The sequence below is a fragment of the Carettochelys insculpta genome, chromosome 18 (assembly GCF_033958435.1).
Source record: "Carettochelys insculpta isolate YL-2023 chromosome 18, ASM3395843v1, whole genome shotgun sequence".
Classification (NCBI taxonomy): domain Eukaryota; kingdom Metazoa; phylum Chordata; order Testudines; family Carettochelyidae; genus Carettochelys; species Carettochelys insculpta.
Window position 1 is genome coordinate 10,721,069 of NC_134154.1, and position 20,665 is coordinate 10,741,733.

General features: G+C 47.5%; 1 protein-coding gene across 1 annotated transcript in view; it reads right to left on the reverse strand.

Annotated features, from left to right (window-relative positions):
• The window catches only part of HIC2 (HIC ZBTB transcriptional repressor 2), a 108,604-nt gene that overhangs the window by 75,298 nt on the left and 12,641 nt on the right, over nucleotides 1-20,665 (reverse strand). The gene's annotated exons all lie outside the window — the stretch shown is intronic.

The window sequence follows — 20,665 nt, forward strand, 5'->3', positions numbered from 1 at the left end:
TCAGCCAGAGAGAAAAAAAAGACAGCCGGTCACCAGTCCACAGATGCTCAGAGCACTCACACAGCAAGGCCAAAAATCACATGACTCACCACCCCAGCCCATCACTGGAAAAGTCTGACTCGAACTGCATCCAGATCTTAACTCCCTAGCTCAGGCCCACGGTTCTGCTTGCCAACTTGCAGGAAAGAAAGACTCTCAAACACCATGTTTTATTATTTGTTTGGATGGTAATTCTCAGAGGGCTGAAAACTTCCCAAGGGCATAAGAGAGTCCCTGTCCCAAAGAGATGATAACCTCAGGAGTAGAATGCTGTAACATCAAATGCCATAGTATGGAACTTAAATGTATGCATTTTTACAGAGTGTCATCTGAAGGGACAATTAGAGTGTTTTCCCATCAGAGGGCAGCAATGCAAAGCACTCTTCAGAAGCAAGGATTTATTATACCCAGTTTCCAGGTGGGCAAACTGAGGCAGAGGTTATGCAATTTGCACCAAAACCGGGCAAGTGAAAATGTAACAGATACCGACTCCTCCTTTCTGTGCTCTAATCGTGAGACGTGCCCTCTTACATTTCCCCTTTATGCTATTGTATAGTAGACCAGAAAAACAATTAACTAGATGTAGGCAGTCAGGGTATAAAAATCATTGGGCAAGGGTTCTGAGTAGGAGCTTTTCCTAAGGCGATTACAACATGAAGCAGGGAACCATTTCCAAACATGGAAGGTGCTAGTTTTATAATTTTATCCTTATCAACTTATCCCTGCAACTTTCTACTTATACAAAACCAAACGTGCTTGACACTCCTGCACCCACCTTCACCCACTCCAGCCTCCCTCTCCTCTGTCCCTTGCTCTTCCAGCCCTCAATTGTTTTCACCAGGCTGGGGCCAGTGTTCCCCCTAATTTTTTTCCATCCATGGGTAGAATAACTTTAGTTATGTTCGCTAAAGCAGTAGTTCTCAACCCTGTGCATCCCTGGAAGTACTCAGAGCTCTTCCAGAGGGCACTCAGTGTTTCTCAAACTTTTATGAATCAAAAAAAAAAAAAAAAATTGGACTTCTTGTATGTTCGTCTAATTTGTTTGTCTACCCTTTCTGCACAATCATAAGTACGAAGGCAACCTTATTACCCATAGGCAATTGCTTCCAACCTACCTGTTACGATTAAGTTGTTTCAACAAACGTGTTGCAATGGGAGAAAAAGATTCTGTGACTCAAAATTCTTGGTAGTTTTTTTTTTTTTTTTTTTTTTAAAAAAAGAGGTACCTTATAAAAAAAAGATTGAGAGACACTGCACCAAGGCACCTGTGTAGGTGCACCACCACTGAAGACATACTGCCAGCTGTGGGCACTCTGCTAATTAGCTGCATGGCACCCGAAACTCTTGCCTGCCTGCCCAAGCATTCAGCTTACTGGGAACTCTGGCTGGGACAGAGGGTTGGAATGGGAATGGGGGGAGGGGGCAATGAGGCTCGGGTGGAAGAAGGTTCGTCGCTGGGGCCCTGAGGGGGATTAGAGGTGCAGCACTTACCTCAATCAATCAATCAGTCTCCCCTCCAGCTCCAGGATGGAGGTGCAGCCAGGCAGCTCAGCCTCCTGCCCTGTCCGCAGGTGCCATCTCCATAGATCTCCTGGCTTGCAGCCAATGCGAACGGCAGGGCTGGTGCTTGGTGCAGGGCAGCATGTGGAGCTCCCTGGCTGCCCCTGCATGTAGAAGCCAGGTGGAAGGAGGTAGGAGACCTTATGGCTGCTGGAAGCTGCATGGCACCACGCCAAGCAGGGAGCCCACCTTAGCCCCATTGCACTGCCAGCCAGAGCCACCACGGCCCCTTTTTGACTGGTCATTCGGGTCAAAATCCAGACTCTTGACAACCCAACACTTTCCCGCTTGTGGCAGTGAGGTGGAGAGGGGAACTGGCAGCAGAATTTCCACAGATACATTTAAAAAGTCAATCTGTTAAGAGAGACTCCTGCTGCAATAGAATATTCCACCGGGGGAAACTCCCCTCCCATGCTAGAAGCAGCATTCCCCGAGCTACAGGAGGCTGAGGCGGCCTGGGCACCAAGCAACTGGAGAACAACTAACAAATCAGAATGGAGCCAGACCACCCCCAGAGCTGGATGCTGGTCTTGCCTAAAATCAGTTTCTGCACCAAACACCAGAAGCACAGAGTTGCTGCTTAAAGCCTCTCTCCTCTCCAGAAGGGGCTGGAGCAGCCTTCCTTGTCCTGCGTGTTGCCGGAGGTTACTGCAAACCAGCAACCAGCAGGATTCCTACGTGGCAGGCCACACCGTTTACGCCTGGAGCTTGTGATAAAGGGTTTAGCGGCTGGAAAACACTAGAAGAGGGAGAAATGATAGGGAGTTCTTATCTCATCCTGCAACAGACACTTGATGGGAGACAGCTACTGAACTCGGTCCGCACTGAATGGCCTGGATCAGCAGCTACGGTGGCTTCTTTCTGTTTTGGTGCGAGGAAGAATCTACACACTGATTTACTGAACAGGAAAAATAAGGTATCAACCTGTCTGTGTAGAGCAGTGGTGGGCACCCAAGAATAGCGGGTGGGCCACCGCTGTGGTTCTGCTTCACCCCAATAGGCTGCAGCAGCCCATGACCCACGGGGAGGTTCCACCTGCAGCCCCATGGATTCCTCACACGCCCCCCACCCCCACTCGCCTCTCGCGCACTTTGGCGCTGAATCCCAGTGCTTCCCTGCTCTCCTAGCTCTTTCAGAGGAGTCACTACTTGCCAGGTTCATGCTCCAGCCCCCACACGCTCCCAGAGCTGGGCCCTCAGCTGAGCTGTTCAAGCTCTGGGAGGGACAGGGGGGTTGGGGACGGAGCATAAATCAAACAATTCGTGGTGTTCCAAATGCACAAGGGGCGGGGGAAGGGAGGAGCAGGAAATGCAGGACTCCGGTGCCCCGATGTGCTAGAGGCATGAGAGAGAGTGGGGCAAACGGGGGGGGGGGGGGGGTCCACGAGGCCACAAGTGGGGTCCCATTGGGCGGCAGATTGCTCAAGGCCTGCTGGAACACAGTCTCATAAGACTATCATTGTCATAGTTACTTATTTTTAAGCACGCAGTATTGAGCATGACTGAGAATTCCAGGCCCCGTTGAAAGACTGAAAAATGGTTTAAAAATTAAAAAAAAACACAGCATGGAGAGAGACTTTTGTAGGAACCGAGCAAAAAAAGTTTGACGTGGTTTATTAGAGAGAGGAGACATAATGGAAGGCTGCCAAAACAGCGAATGTTACAGAAAAGAAAGAAAAGGCAAGCGGGTACTATTTATCCCCCTTCAGAACTGAAAGTGCATTTAAAAGTGATTCTATTTCCTTCTATGTAGGCTCAGCCATTGGAACTCATTCCTACAAGATAAAAAAAGACTGCAAGCTTAAGACGATTTAGGAAAAAGGGATGAGGTTTAAATCAGGATGTCATTATCCAACTACGCAAAATTAGAGGGATATGAGAGCTCATGTTTCAGGGCACAAACCCAACTACAGGCGGAAACTCTAATCTGACACTTTCATCCACCAGCATCCACAAGCCGACATGATTTTCGTTAGCTGGACAAACGCTTTTCGTGGACATAGCCAACTTTCCTGCAGTCCCATCAAGTTTGTTTACAGCCACCAGTCCTGGCTCTCAGTGTTCTTTGCTGTTTAGCTCTACTTTACCCCTAAAATGTCTTCCAAGAGCCCAGTGCTCAGTGGAAGAGGTGGTAATACTCCTACACTTCCAGGGTCTGGCTAATTCACTCGTTTGGCACCTGTCAGGCCCCAAGAGCGCTGGACAAGAGAGGTTCAACCTGTACTTGCTTCTCCTGTGGGCAGATTGAAAAAAAATACTGTAAGAGTCAATTGTTTATAGAGGCAGCTGGCATTTCCCTATGTTGGGGAGGATGCCAGACAGATCCTGGTTCTCATCTGGCACAGCAGTTCCAACCTTCCAAGCTTGAAAGGAAAAAAGGGCTGGGAAAAGAATGAACTTTTAGACAACAAGTTCTACTAACAGCCCTGTCGGATAGCTTCCACTTTCCATCAGGCCCCACGCATAGGCTAGCGGAAAGCAGGAGAGCAGGGCAGTAGGTGGGTTGCTCCCAGAACACAATGGGCCAAACTTAACCTCAGTTGTGGGTGCCTGAGAGTACGAGGGGGCTAAGCTTGGCCTCTCAAGGTCCCACCCCTCAATGGGTGAAGGGATGCACTGGAGCAGATGTTTTACAAAAAGAAAAAAGGATCAGCAAAGTTGCCATTTGCAAAATAGATGTAAAGCAGAAATATGGTATTAGTTGAAGAGAGGCTGCACGCACCCCCACGCATGCTGTAGTGCCAGGAATATTTCTGCAGCTAGAAAACCTACTTTTTTGTTATAATTGTTGTTTGGCTGTTTGCATCTTTCCCATTAGCCTTTGGAGGAGCCTTCCCGCTCACAGCAGAACAGGAGTGCAAGTTCATACACCAACTTGTAAACCTCAGGACCAGGACATGGCATCCCTTCCAGACGGGGCATTTAACACCATGGCCTCTGGCTTCCTTTTGTGCATGGAGGCTCTGAGTCAGCTGAGGAAATTGCCACTGGGGGGAAATTAGATCCATCTTTTCTGTTGGCTTTGGCTCCAAGCCAGACTAACCCTCAGATTGAGGCCTCCTGAGGTGTGCTCTACAGAAGCTATGTGCCCAGAGCAGCATCCTGGAAGACCATATCACTCAAACCCCTGCTTTGTGAACCAGACTGCTTGAAACCAGATAGCAGTTACATTATCTATTATTAACAGTTATCATAGCATCTAGGTATGCTGGACATGGATCAGAACCTCACTGTGCTAGGCCTGTACAAAACTACACAGAACAATAAAAATCCCTCCTTGTCCGAGTCCTCATTCAACTGCCCATGCCAGATCTCTAGCAACAGGCATGACCATAGACAGAAGACAAATGAATCAAACTAACAGCAGTTGGCAAGACTAGCCAATAAAACCCAGGAAACCCAAAACTGACAGCAAAAGATAGTCTTGCTCATTATAAAAACAGAGAAACCTACATAATTGTCCACACTGCAGAGCAGAAGCGAGTCCACAGAAAGCACAGTAAGGACCTGCCAGACACCCATTACACATGCAAAAGATGCAGCAAGGACTGACACTCTCGTGTGGGCCTTCAGAGTCACAGTTGACGCTGCAAATGATGATCCCAAATGGAACTACGAAGGGTGCGATCCATAGTCTACGTAGATGGAAGGATGCTACTACTACTGTCCACACTGACTGCAAGTCCATTTGAATGTCTTAACTCAGGTACTATTAGGTATAAATTTGCCCCAGGTGATTAGCAACAGCGCTCCCTGTAAGCTGTACGCTTGTGCAGCCATTAAGGAGAGATTCCAATGACACCCAACTGATTAGAAAACAAAAAACCTAGCTGTGGGCACTCTGCTACTGCTGGTGCACATTTGCATATAACTCTGTGCACATAATTTTATTCTGCACATGGATAGAAAGATTAGAAGACACATTGGTTTGCAATATTTCAATTTAACTCGTTAACAGTGTTGACATCATGAACTAATGTTATTTTTGAACCTAAAAGGCCTGCCTGAATGAACCAGGGGCTTTGTTCCATGACGGCTCATCAGATCGGTGCATAAAAATGGAACTCCTCTGTGCAGCAATAGGAGAAAAACCCAAGTCGGTGTCACAAGAGAAGTCCTTGAAAGATTGGGAATGGGGAAGACGACTTCGGCAGGCACAGGGTGAATGACAAACTCAGTTATTGGGTATGTGCATTAATGAGTCTCGTCTCTTAAAAAAATACTGCTTACTGTTATTCATATGTTGCCAGTTTTGGTTGGACATATTCCTGGAGGTGTCATCACATGACAAGTCTTTAATTAAAAAAGATTAAATGTTTAAATCCTGGAGGGCTGGCAACCCTAGAAACTTGATCATGGCCAGGGAAATGGCTTTTCAGAACATCTTCTTGTTCCTTACTTAACCAAAAGGGAAGTTTACAGAATTCAGCAAAAAGCTCCACAAGAGCAACGGTAACAATTGGCATGTATGCAAATCCATTAGGTGGAGGGCTAAACTACCACATCTGTTGTCCCCTCAAGGCATATGTGTAACACCTTATTAACATTAATAGATTCGTGCTTTGCATTTATATAGCATCTTTGGTCTGCAGGCCCCCAAGTGATTTTCAGAATTAGGCATGTGTTACTCCCCCTGTTGGAACAGAGGCAGGCTCACAAGTCTGGTGTTTGCCCCAACATGCTTCATGACCTTGGGTGAGACGAGAAATAGGAACCTCAAGTTACTCCAGATTCCTAAATGGCCTCTTCAAAGATTAAGTTTGCACCCCTGGGTTTACCAGGCCACTTAAACCACTAAGCTATCTGGACCTAACCACTTATCACTGTATCCTACATCAGTGTCTCTTAACCCATCTTCTGTGGATCACTGGTGTTCTGTGAACAACTCACAGGTGTGTTGCGAGCACCTGACAATTTTTTGATATATATTGGTAGTGCGCGCACACACACAATATTTAATAGTAACAAAGAGGAAGCCTGTTCTGGTCTGGCTATGGTCTGAAGAAGTGGGCCTGTCCCATGAAAGCTCACCTAATAAACCATTTTGCTAGTCTTTAAAGTGCTACTTGACTGCTTTTTGTTTTGACACAATATTTAGTACATATTTTCCATTATTAAAACCAGACCCAATATTACGTCTTCACTGCTATGATACCTGATTATTTGTTTTTATGACATGTATTACTGGGGTTTTGACTTTTTTTTTTTTGGTCTGACAATTAAAAAAATTTTTATTGTTTGGTGTTACATGGTCCCTAAAAGTTTAAGAAACTGCTCTAAACCACAGCTGCCATGCATCATCTAACAGAGAACAGTTACCACCACCAGGGGTATTTAACCCTCACCTCTGAAGCAACAGAATACCAAGCACATTACCTATCTGTGATGGTATGGTTTGCCTCTTTAAGGGTACACTGAGTTTTTGAACCCCAGGAGAGATATCAATGCTATGATGTTACAAGGAGCAGCATGCACAGAACGAACCTTCAGAATCACAACACTGTCACTCGGGGGAAAAAGCCTGTTGCCAATCCAATGGACATTTTCTTCAAGAACTGTGCTAAAGCAAAGACCTCCTTTTCTGCAGTGTGTGGGGGGGCGGGGGGCATGACTGTACTTCATCTAGATGTAGATGAGTGGGCCCTTCCAGATTAATACATACTCACAGAAATAAAGAAAAACCAAACCCAAGACTCTGGGGGAGGTGAGAGATTTGGTGGCTTTTAGCATTAGTCAATGGATTGTAATGGAAATATTGTAAAAAAGACTCAATAGCTACAGGCTTTTTCATGTCTTGGGAGGGGTGGGCGTGGAGAATAGTAAAAAGAGGAATTAAACCCTGCAGTTTATTTTATAAAAAGTTTTCACTTCAAATAAAGCTTTGTTTTAAAGCATACAGGCCCAGCTGTTAGTGCACTGAGCTGGAGGTCCTGGGCATTTGCCAACTAGAGCCTGTGAATTGTGTTTAGTGAGAAATTTATTAGCTCAGTAAACACCCCTCTAGTTCCCCTCACCCCCGAACTGTAGAAGTGAAACCATGAGATATTGGAGGGCATATGGGATCTGGAGGACCCAGAGCAACAGTTAGCCAGCTTACAGGAGCTTTAAAAGGCGGTTGCTATAGCATTTACTACAGCAAAATTGTTACGTTTGCCGAGGCAGCACAAAGGGGTGGTAACTGGTGTCTGTTGTTACCACGTTGAGACACCAGGAAGCAAGTCTCCATGTGGTAATTTTTAGGGGCCAAGCAGTAAGAAGTGCCACTGGGGGGCACTCGGCAAGGCAGAACAGCAGCTTAAGCCAGGTCTAAACCACCAGAGAAAGTCGATCTAAGATACGCAGCTCCAGCTAGTTGGAGTCAATGGACCCGAGGTCAGACTTCTGCAGCGTCCCCATTATGGGAGGTCAAAGGAAGAAACTCTCCCATCAAATTCCCTTCCTCTTCATGACACGGAGTACTGGGGTCCATGGGGGGGCACCATCAGCAGTCCATTTAGCAGGTGCTTACTAGACCTGTTAAATTGAGCCCCGCGAGATGGATCGCCAGGTAAGCGAAGACACGCCCTTACACACTGGCGAGATGAGTGCTGGAGAGGTATGGGGTTTCAAAAATCCAAACCGTTCTTCTCTGAGCATTTCTCAAGTAAGACCAATGAGCATTTGCTGTTGCAGTGTGCTGGTGCCCTGTCTCCCGGAGGCAAGTATGGGAAAAATGCATGCAGTTCTTGTTCCAAAAGCACGCAGCAGGGACGCATCAGGTGCAGGATGTTTTAGCTCAAGACACATCATCAGGAATGACATCTTATCGCATGAGCCAATCAGAGAGCTAGTAGAGCTTAGAACGGGGGTCAGCAACCCCTGCCACACATGCCAAGAGTGACACACGAGCCACTGTTCTGTGGCACATAGCGGAAGCTGAATCCCACCCCTCCTTCTCCTGTCCCCCAGTGCAATGGGGCACAGAGCTCAGCAGGCACCACTCTGCTGTGAGCACAGCTGGTGGGGACGAGCGAGCCCCACCCACGAACTGGCTGGCAGCAGGGGGCGGAGCAAGCAGGGCCAGGCTGGGCTGCAGGGGCCGCAAGGCGCAGAGCTGCCGGGAGCACTGGGCTCAGCCCTTCAGCCAAAAGTGGGGCAGAGGCTCGGACTGAGCCTCAGGAGTAGGGCAGAGCGGAGCTGGGCCTAGAGCGGAGCTGCTCCCTCTGCTGTCACGCTGCCTTTCCCACACGGCAGCGCTCCATGGTACTTCCTGGGCTCCCGCGTGGAGGCAGGGCAGGAGCTGGTGGCTTTGTCATTGTGGCAGAGCAGGGAGGGAGCAGCACAAAGACGCACACTCTGCATTTAAAGGGGACGCTGCCTGGGGCTGCTTCCGAGTCAAAGCCCCAGCAGGCAGCCACCTCCCTAGCGTGCTCTGGTGAGCAACACAGCAATCAGCCCACTGCCTCAAGCCGGCTCTAAGCCTGGACAAAGGGAGTGCTGGGCATCCAGGCTGCTGCAGCCCCGGGCCCAGGGATGGACTGGAGACCTCAAGGCCCGGCTGCCACTCTGGGGCTCACAGATCAGCCCTGGCTTTCACAGGCAAGGAAATGCTCTCCCCCATATTCACCTTCCCCCAACCTTGCGCTGCTCCCCTGTTCACCCCACACCATCCAGCCCTCCAAATCGCACCCCTCACTCCTTTCCTCCACCCACAGGTCAGCACACGACCCACCTTCAAATGCGCCCTGCTGCCCCAAGCAGCCCCTCCCATCCCGGGGCCTGGCCCCGTTACGGGGAAGGACCAAAATTACCCGAAAGCACCCTAGGAACAATCCCCATTATAATCCTGATTTGGTAGGTGCTTAGTATCCTTGCATCACTGGTAAAAATTTGGCCCTGGATTCAGTTCCATCAAGAGCCTGAACGCTGCCTCAGAAAGGTTGCCAATCCCTGATCTAAACAGTAAAGCTCGGCATCTTTGTTCATTTTTTAAGTGAAGCCGTCGTAACTAGGACTATAAGGCCATGTCTGCACTAGCCCAAGTCTTCCAAATGGCCATTTTGAAAATTACTAAGGAGGTGCTGAAATGCATATTCAGCACCTCATTAACATGCCGCAAGCTGCAGTTCTTCAAAACTGCACCCCGCCAGCTTCGAAATCCCCTTATTCCTATAGGAAGCCCCTATAAGGGGAATAAGGGGATTTCGAAGATGGCGGGGGGATTTCAAAAAGGACCCCCATCTTGATGAGCCACATGGCAGGGAACAGCAGCAATTTCAAAGAGCTGCAGCCTGCGGCATGCTAATGAGGTGCTGAATATGCATTTCAGCACCTCATTAGTAATCTTCAAAATGGCCATTTCGAAGATTTGGGCTAGTGTAGACGTAGCCTTGGTGACTTTAAAAGGTATCACCAGCACTTGGACCGTACATAAAGTCAAGAGGTCAAATTTCAGTACTCCACTTCAGCAAGGTTGCTGACCCTTGGCTTGGAGCAGTGTCCATAGGTTTTATGCGCACCTGGGATGGAGAGCTGGAAAGCAAAGATTGCCTACAGCAAACACCTCCCAAAGACAAAGTTCATGGGAGACAGGGTGGGTGGCAAAACTAACGTTACACTTCAGGATAACCAGGTACCTTGAGCATGAAGCGATAGTCAGGGTACCTTCACTCTGGTGAGGACCCACAATAGCTACCCAAGTGCAGAGATGACTACTTGTCTGGCTAAGCAGAAAAAGCTCTTCCAAGGATGTTCCGTACAGAACTGCTGGCTTTAAACAGCTGCAGGCAATATTTCAGGTTTACCCTATGTTAAACAAAAGGAACATCTGGATTGTTGGTCCAGAAATCTATTCTTGACCAGCCACCAAGAAGAAAAGGGTAGTGACCAGCAGGGTCTAGACAAACCCTGCAGCCTGCATAGATTAGAAGCTAAAGGCTCTCTTGATGCAGCAAGTAAGTGAGAAAGTGGAGTCACACGTGTGTTTTCTGATTGCAGCTTGGACTCTCTGGGTAGGTCCATGCTGCAGTTAAATATCTGTAAGCAGCCTCTGCCAGCTGATTCAGCTGGCTTCAAGAGTTCAGGTTCAAAGGCTGTTTAATTGTCAAATTGTCCTGTAGACATTTGGGCTTGGACGGTGTTCAAGGATCCTATGAAGTGGGAGGGTCTAGAGCTCAAATGTCTCCACTGCCATTAAAACAGCCCCTTGCTCCAAGTCAGTCAACTGCAGCATAGCCATGCCTGAAGAGGTGAAAGGCAGCAAAAGCTGGACAAACAGCACTAAGGAACAAACCCTTCATAATCCCTAGCATCCAGGTCTCTCTGCTGTCACTCCCCTTCCCACTCAGACGGCTTCAAGAGCTGTGGCTACATTTGAAATCAACAGCAAACAACTTGGGGAACACAATATTTTTGAGCTTAGTGAGAGGTGGTTAGCTGTGGTCCGTGTCTTCCTCGACAGACCTGGGTGGTCACAGTTGCTGTCTTTTATATTTTCTTCAACTTTCTCCCATCCAGGAAGCCAGGGAAGGACAGACTCCAGAGAATACATTAAAATGTAGTTATTAAATGTTTCAGTTATTTCCCTAGTGAGAATGGGAGGAGAGGAAGTTAAACTTGAGCTGCCTGTCTCCAAGGACCATGAATTTTACAGTGGCTGAAAGCATGAGTTACGGATTTGCTTAGGAAGCCAAGACTTGACCGCTTACCCACTTGCAGCTGGGGACTTATTCTGTAAAGACACCCAGTGGGAGACAGAAAAAGACATGTAGGACACTTCCAGTGCATCCCAGAACGGTCACATCACGTTAACGTTTGGGGCATGTGTGTCACATATCTCCTCCAGCACATGAAGTCTATGGGAAGCACTGGCAACAAGGAATTAGTTAATCCAAGAGCCCAAGGCGAGGTATACATGCAGAGCTGGGCACCAGGGCCATGGCTACACTAGCCCCCCATTTTCAAAAGGTGGATGCTAATGAGTCACTGCTATGAAAACCAAATGGAAAGAAGCAACTTTTGAAATCTGGGGGGTCCTTTCGAAAGTCCCCTGTCTACACCAGCAGCGTGCGTTTCGAAAATGGCACTTTCAAAATGCGCGTGGCCCACATTATGCTAATGGAGTGCTGCATATTCACAGCAGCACCTCATTAGCATCTGCCGAAGTAGCTTATTAGCATCCCCCTTTCGAACGGGGAGGAGCTAGTGTAGCCACAGCCCCGGAGTTCTAGATTTCTTTTTATTCTTAGGTAGCATCTGCCTGAAGCCAAGCAACGTCTATTAACATCATCTCATGAAGTGGGTCCGTTCCACGAAAGCTCATCACCGAATAAATCATTGTTAGTCTTTAAAGTGCCACATGATTGCTCTTTTGTTTTATTCTAACTTGGTCATCTAGGAAAATAGGAAGACCAGTGCCAGCAGCCTCTCTTCTCCAAGAAGAGACTGGCCTTTAGGAGAAGATACAGCAAAAGTGAAACCATTGGTTTATTCATCATAAGAGTTTATAACTTGTAAGGTAGACAGGTAGAATGGAACCTGGGACCTCTGGAGCTTAGTACATGACCTTCTACTGTATGAGCTAAAAGGGGCTGGCTCTGAGCTAAGGCTATAGAAAAGAATCATTCTCTCTGTAAGCAGTCTCAGTGCCACTAGATAGAACACACCTTCTGGGCTTGGTGTGTGGGGGATACACGGACATCCTATTCTGAAGTAAAATGACTATTACAGAATCCACTCACCAAGTGAAATTCTACCCTAGTAGTTATAGTGGGATCGTTATTTGGGAATTTCCCCCACATAAACGAGGCCTCAAGACAGAACGCTGAGTTGAAATAAGAGAGGAGACACAGGGCTTTGGGAGAGGTGGCCTACTTCAGTAGACAGGGCACAGCTGCTGTGTGACCTTGGCCCTTTCAGTTCACCTCTTCATGCCTCTACTTCCCTCTTACCCTTCTACCTATCTATTTAAATGTAAGCCATTTGTGGAAGGGTTCTTCTATTGCTACATTAGCACAACACCTAGCAAACCTTTAGGGTTGTGAAGTCACTAAACCCGTGGGGTGTGTCTACACAAGTCCCCTCCTTTCAGAAGGAGCACGTTAATGAGGGCGTTTGAAAGATGCTAATGAGGCACTCCCATGAATATGCAGTGCCTCATTAGCATAATGGCAGCCACAGCGATTCAAAAGGGCTGCTTTCGAATCATGCGCCACCCGTGTAGCCGGGGGCCTTTCGAAATGATCCCCCAGTCTTCAAAAGCCCCTTCTTAATGGGAAAGGAGGGGGCCCCTGCAGACACACCCACGGTGTGGAACACTAACTGCGTGCGGCTACTTGGCCGGGTGAGTGTGGCTAGTTGGCTTGGACTATAAATATATTTCCAGAGTAACTTGGCTAGTTTGCTATAGCCTAGTGGCTACTGTTTCAGAACTGGTTGGACACCGTGGAACTAAATGAACGTGTAACTTCATTTCAAAACAGGTAGAGGCTAGACAATAATAGGAACTCCTTTAGTAAGGAGATTTCGTCTTGGGAAGGAAGTGCGTCCTTGTGTCAAGGACCCTTGAGCAAGGAAAAGCCAACACCTGGTCATGCGGTTCCCTAATACACAACCATATCCACCAAGGCCACGTCAAAGCCATAATAAAGCAGTTCCAGAGAGCAGGCTCAGCTCAGCTCCCCTCCTCCACCTTGAGCCAGATACAAGACATCCATCTCTTTAAACTTAACCCTCTCCCTTCCAAAGAATGTCTGGAATCTCTTCTATTTCCCTACAGAGAATGGAGAAGAGAGGCTTGGCACTGGGGCGAGACACAAGAATTCTTGCCTTCGCTACAGGTTTTAAGTCCACCTGGCTGCTTAGGGCACGTGATGGCCAGGAGGAGACAAGGTGGAGAAAAAGGGGAAAATTCTTAACTGGAAAGGTAGTAAACCACTGGAACATGGTGAATTCTCCATCGCTAAGTCTTTAAATAAAGATTGGGTGCCTCTTTCTAAAGAGATACTCCGTACCTTAACCGGGATGTGTGTGATACAGGAATCATTGACTAATGTTTCCTGGACTGTACTCTGCAGGAGGTCAGAGACTCATAATGATCCCCACTGGCTTTAAAAAGCCCATGAATCCGTTTGCAAGAGACTCAGACTACAAACGGCTGGTGTGATAGCCAGGTAAACAGAAACGGTAGTTTACAGCATGGCCAGAGTATATAAAACACCTTCATAAAACAACAGTATAATTCAACTGCTGCAGGTTTCATTTATGAAGCAACAATAAATCCCTTTTCTCTTCCCCCATGGCCCCCGGCAAAATGCCCTTTCGGATTTGCTGAGGTGTTGTATGAAATGCCAAAAGAGACCTAACAGTAGTTACTGTTGTTCGGAAGCTATGGAAGTGTAGCCTACTGCAAGACAAACCCACATTTTTAAGAGCATGTACTGCAACCGTACACACAGAATTTCCTGTGTGCAAACAAAAACTCCCACACAACTGAAGTTGGGGCCAGGGCAATTTACTTATTATTGTAATCTTTCCCACCAGAAATAATGCAGGTTGAACCTCTCTAATCTGGCACTCTCTCACCCAGCAACCTCTGTAATCCGTCATGATTTCAGTTAGCAGGACAACCACACATCCTGTGCATGACCAAGTTTCCCGCAGTCCCATGAAGTTTGTTTATAGCCCCCAGTCCTGGCTCTCAGTGTTCTGTGCTGTTATTTAGACGTAATTTGCCCCAAATGTCTCTAAGAGCCCAGGAAGCAGTGGACGTGTAAAATTCATAAGAGGGACACTAAATTCCCATTAAAATACATGTGAAAGTCTCCGACTGGTTCCAAGTGCTCCTAACTTGGCAAAGGAGTGGCAGCAGGTGGTGCTGCTTTTGAAAGGTAAGTGAACTTTGGGTTGGGGAGGGTTAAAGGCTGGGGGCAGTTTGGGGCCATGAGCAGGAGGGAGGGTGAAAACCTGGTGGCAGGTTGGGTCCGTGGGGGGAAGGGGTTAAGGCTGTGGCAGTTTGGGGTCTGCGGGGCCAGCGGTGGGGGGTTGAGGCTGTGGCAGGTTGGAGCTGCGAGGAGGGGGGTTAGGCTCGTATTGGCAGGGAAGTTCACTCATCTAGTGAACAAAGGTAAGTATGTGTATCCCTCGTTTTAGCAAGTACTTGTAAGTAAAGTACTCGTTTAATGAGGGGTGACTGTACTGCTGGACAATATTGACCATCTGTAGTCCAGCAAATTCTCTCGTTGAGCACTGGGCAGGTCCGGAGGGTGCCACACAAGGGAGGTTCAACCTGAATCCGGTGTTTTAAAATTGGCAATATAAAACCGCTGGGCACTGCTTTTCGCTGCTCTCCATCATGCACACACTGTTTAGAACTTATCTGCTAACCCCCCGATGCACATGCTCCCCCAAGAATAGGGGATTCAGCGTATATGCAGGGTGATTTCTGGCAGCCCTGTAAAACGAAACAATTGAGCATGCGATCTAGGGGTCCTATGGGGTCCTGAGATGTTCAGCTGTCATCTGTGGCATAGATTTTTCTGTCTGCAATCAGCAAGGAGAAAGTGATCTACTCAGATCACAACTCTGCCAGTTACCCAGGTCTGTGTCACCTGCCTGTTGGATTATTACAATGCATTCTTCTTGAGGCTACAGTACAAGAATATTTTGGAGCTTCAGCTGTATTTCTCACCACTTTGTTACTGGGTAATTTTAAGTCAGGGAGGCCAACCTGCAGTTCGAGCTGCACACAGCTCTCTGCTCAATGAAATGTGGCTCCTGCTTGGTGCTGGATGCCCGGACTGCTCACTGCCGCTCTGTAGGGGCACCCCATCACCTGGAGGGAGAAGTGTGTGGCTGTAGCTCCTGTGAGACCCAGGCATTGAGGTTAGAGTGGGGAGCTGGTGGCGAGGGGAAATCGGGTTACAATGGTGGGCTGGGGGAGCCTAACTCTGGAAAGGAGGAGGCCACCCCTTACCTGGCTGTGGGGGAGGCGTGAGTGCATTGGCTAGTAAAGCTCCCCCTGTTCTAATCCAATCAGTGAACTTTATTTTGTGTATTATATCTACCAAAACAGATAAATATAATATGTGGCTCTTCGCACTCTGTCCACAACTATCTTGGCTTTAGTCTCTAACTGGTTGCGCACCCCTGTCCTAGGCGACGCTTTTAATTACCAAAGCCCTGTATGACTCGTGTCCTTGTTAGAGATCAGCTCCCTCTTCTTGTGTATTAACACCCAGCGGTTAGCAGGATGCTAAGCTAGTACTTTGGACCTTGCCATCCAATCAAGAGCTATGCTAAGTCTAATGTGCACAATGAAATTCCACACCAAAGCCATGGTATTCAGTATTGTAAAATCACCAACATACTAACAGAAGATGGCTGCAAACAAAGAAGCCTGGAAATATTTCCACTGTCTTGCAACATTTCTGTAGCCGTAAAAATATTCTTAATACCATCTACAGGTTGGAGACAGAGTGAAAGACAATAAATGGAGTAACATTGTCACCCCCACCCGTTCACTCACAAAGGGAGAGAGAGACAGCACAGCTCTGCACACTGTGATTTCTGGATGCTCTTTCCTTCATTTGTGAGCTAGGAAGAATTAAAACTATAGGGAGAGCTCTCCTCTCACTCCAGGACACAACCACAAACATTCCCAACAGTAACTGGCTTAATGGAGCACCACTTTGTGGTTATACTGACCACTGGGATTTCATCATGTTGAATTTATTACAGCTCACATATCAAGTCAAGTCAAAGGTGGGGGGTGTTTAAGATTTTGTTTGGTTGGTTGGTTGGGGTTGTGTGTGTTTGTTTTTGAGGGGACAGTATCAAGGAGGACCAATCACATCCTGCTGAGGTGCATTTGTAGAACCACAAACTTGTTGACATTGCTCAAGAAAAACCAATTGGCCCTGGAGAAAAAAGAAAGTTATAAAAAGAATCAATTCCATTAAACAGCTCTATAAGTCAGTTCCTCCCAAAAATCAATGGGAAACAGCATCTGCTAAATGCCAGGGAACACCCTCTGTGTGTGTGTGCGTGCGTGTGTAGTGCAGCTGTCTGAAAATGGCTACGCAAAGCCCTCTGTAGCTGCTCTTCACTAGGTTACCATCACAGCATGCAGCGATACCCACGCTCCCCGCCTACCCCTTCACCCAGCTCTCTCCCAGCCTGCGTTTGGTTGATTTTAAACACTGCACAGCAGCTCAGCTGGAAAGAGAAGGATCCAAACTGGATTTACGTACAAGGGAAGTATGACAGAGCCACCTGGTATACCCATACCCAGGCTGCCATCTCTACCCCAGACAGACTGTACCTGTGCTTTCTGATGGAGCTAAGCCACCACGCACAGAATCATAAAATACTCAGACAGGAAGGGACCTCGAGAGGCCATTGAGTCCAGCCCTCTGCCCCAATGGCAGGACCAAGTACTGTCTAAACCATCCCTGATAGACATCTATCTAACCTGTTCTTAAATATCTCCAGCGATGGAGACTCCACAACCTCCCCTGGCAATTTATTCCACTGTTTGACCACCCTGACAGTTAGGAACTTTTTCCTAATGTCCAACCTAAACCTCCCTTGCTGCAGTTTAAGCCCATTGCCTCTTGTTCGATCCTCAGAGGCCAAGAAGAATAAGTTTTCTCCTTCCTCCTTATGACTCCCTTTTAGATACCTGAAAACTGCTATCATGTCGCCCCTCAATCTTCTCTTTTCCAAACTAAAGAAGCCCAATTCTTTCAGCCTCTCTTCATAGGTCACAGTCTCTAGCCCTTTAATCATTGTCGTTCTTTTCTGGACCCTCTCTAATTTCTCCACATCTTTCTTGAACTGTGCCGCCCAGAACTGGACACAATGCTCCAGCTGAAGCCTAACCAGCGCAGAGTAGAGCGGAAGAATGACTTCTCGTGTCTTGTTCACAACACACCTGTCGATGCATCCCAGAATCACGTTTGGTTTTTTGGCAACGGCATCACACTGTTGACTCAGAAGCACCACCACAGCAGCCTAGGGGAAGGGCAGGGTAGCCACGTGTGGAATTCCATCGGAGACCCCGATGTGTCAAATGTGCCATCATGACTATGCTGCACTAGCTGAATCTAAGCAGGCGATTACACCCCCAGCAAGGGGACATCTATTGATTGAGGAGGTGCACTCAGACGACGCCCCAGTGGGCAGGCTGAGTGTTTGAAACAAAGACGCTGAAGTTTAAACAGTAGCACCCAAGAAACATGTATCAACTTCAAACTCTCCTGCTTTCCTAACAGGCAAGAAAAGCAGCAGCAGCATCAAAAGGACACCCCTCAACTTCCACCTGAATGGTGGCCAGGTATTATCACAGGCCCCGAGTACACAGAGCAGTTCAAAACGAACAGGTCACTTTCCTAAACAGCCAACAGCCTGAAGTCACAAGCAGGTGGTTTGATACATATTGGACAGCTGGCAGCACCAGCTCTACAGTGCACCCAAGGGGCCCAATGCAATCTGAGGGGAGACCAAAAAAAGAAGACAGCGATGAGCTCAAGGCGAAGAATGGGATGGTACACAGGAGAAAGTAGGGCAGACAGACTGGCAGAGCTGGAAACAGAAGCATGCAGAGTCTGGGGGCTCCGGAGGAAAGGAAAAACTTAAGTGTACAAAGATGTGGAATAAACTGTGGAGCCAGCACAAAAAAATAAAATAAATAAATAAAATCGGCTGGTCAACTGGTATTTAAGAACCAGCATGGTAAAAAGGTAAGTCACACCCCCAATGGTTTAGTAGACACAAGTCAATCAAAAAGACGACGACTGATACAAAGAGAACTGGGTTCAGAGGATTGCAAATTTTACCACTTATATTCTCCACCTAAACCACCTCAGTCACACAAGCCTCAGAACTTCAAATTCCACCTCCATTCTCCGGAAAGCTAACATATGGATGTAACAGCCTGTTCCAAAACACTGCACATGGCGCAGCAGCGTTGTCTCGGTTTAGTCTGAGGCAGCACGTACATATTGGATCAACAAGATGGCCGACCTGCCAATTCCTAGGAGGAAACAAGGGGGGAAAAACAAGGGGACTTTTGGGAACCAATTCACTTCACTCCTCAAGCTGCCTAAACAGAACCAATGTCCATTTCCAAAACAGTTCTAAAACAAAGCCTGAAACAATTCTCCACTGTAGATTCTGCTTTTGAAGGACAAACTGTTCGCTCAAATCCCAGTAAATTAGAAACAATAATTACGAGAGTCCATTTTACTAATTACAGCAGAATGCAGGGTTGCTTTTCTATTAGGGACAGTTCCATTTCTGTTGACTCAGGCGCCGTGCACAATCAAGCCCCATTAGAAAGCCATTCTCAAACAGGTACTCATTTTCTTGTTGTCATCTGGTACACCAAAGGGATAACATTCACATTCTTTAAAAGAATTACCACAGTGACTGATTTAGCAGAATTTCAAGTAAGATAATAAGTCATCCCTTTCCCGCCTCGTGAAACAAAGGTTTTATGTTCTCAGCAAACGCCTCTTTTGTGTTGTCTGTAGCGCTGTTGTAGCTGTGTTGGTCCCACGATAAGAGAGCGAAAATATATCTTTTAGGCCATGTCTACACTAGCCCCTTCCAGGAATGGGCATGGTAATGAGAGAGTTGGGAAGATGCTGCCATGAATATGCAGCACCTTATTAGCATAATGGCAGGCACGCATGATTCGAAAGCACTACTTTCAAATCGTGCACCACCCATGTAGGCGGGGGCCTTTCAAAAAGCCCCTTCTTCCTAAAACCAAATAGGGAAAGAGGCTTTCAAAGTCGGGGGGGGGACGTTCCTTTAGAAAGCACCCCCCCCCCCCCCGTGTACATGGGTGCACGTGATTATGCTCCTGAGGCGCTGCATATTCATGGCAATGCCTCCTTAGCATCCTCCCAACTCGCTCATTACCATGCCCCTTCCTTTGTGGAAGTTGAGCCAATAAAGCTCCGTCTATTAGTGAGAGACAGACAAGCTTACAAGCTCTAAGTTTGCAGGCTTCTCTCTCAAACATAAAGTTGATTCAGCTTGTCTCTCTTTTGCATTATGTCGATATTGCATAAGTTGATATTACCTTGTCTCTCTTTTGCATTATGTCAAGTGAGAGTTGCATGTTCTGGAAATAAACTAGAGAACTCCAAAAATTCTGCATCCAAATGGTCCATCTGGGAGAAGGATTTTCGGTAATTCATCAAATGCCATTAAATCTGTTCAGAGATTTTTTTGGGGGAGTTTTAAAAAATGTAGGGGAAAATAGAAAAAAGGACAGACAAGAAGAGTCAGAGACCCCAAAAAGTTCACTGGAAATTTCACTCTTGCCAATCTATTTTGCATGGAAAGCACACAGGCATTGCAACGATGGGCACTAGGACAAAATCCTGAAAGTTACCAGATGAAGAGAGTCATCTTCTACCTCAGCCTCTAAACTGGCCTGTGGCCGACTAGTCAAAGAAGAAAACATGCACAGGGTGAGTACTTGGAACATGCCCTCCCTAAACTGTCCTCAGCAATCTGCCCAGTGAGGGGTTTGAGCTAGCCCCATTGCTAGGGAAAGGAGAGAGAGTCACTTCAAGCTATCCCCACCACTTCCTCTGCAGCAGCTCGAATGTCAAAATGGGATACTCCAGACAGGCAGCTGCTCCTTTCCTACTGCAGTTCCCCCTGCTGCATCACAGGGAGGGAGAAGAGTGCTTCTGGGTCTACCACCTGCCTTCCGGCCTGACTGGGAGAAGGGAGAAAGAAGAGCAGATCTGAGCTCAGCTGCCTCTGCCAGACTAGGGACACTACCAAGACAAAGAGCAGCCCTGAAAGCAGGAAGAGAACCAACATTCAGTTCACACTCTCCAAGGCTCTGCAGCAGTCCCCATGTTAAAGTTTTGCCCTGCACACCCACCCACTCCTCCCCCCAACGGAGTGGGGCAGCCCGACACTTTGAGATCCCCAGGAGCAGGCTTACAGGCAGTTTCCACTCCCTTTCCAGCACACAGAGCACAAAACAGCCAATGTTCCCTGTAAGCTGAGCACTTGGGTGGCCATCCAGGAGAGATGCAGGTGCTGCCTAGCTGATTGGCAGA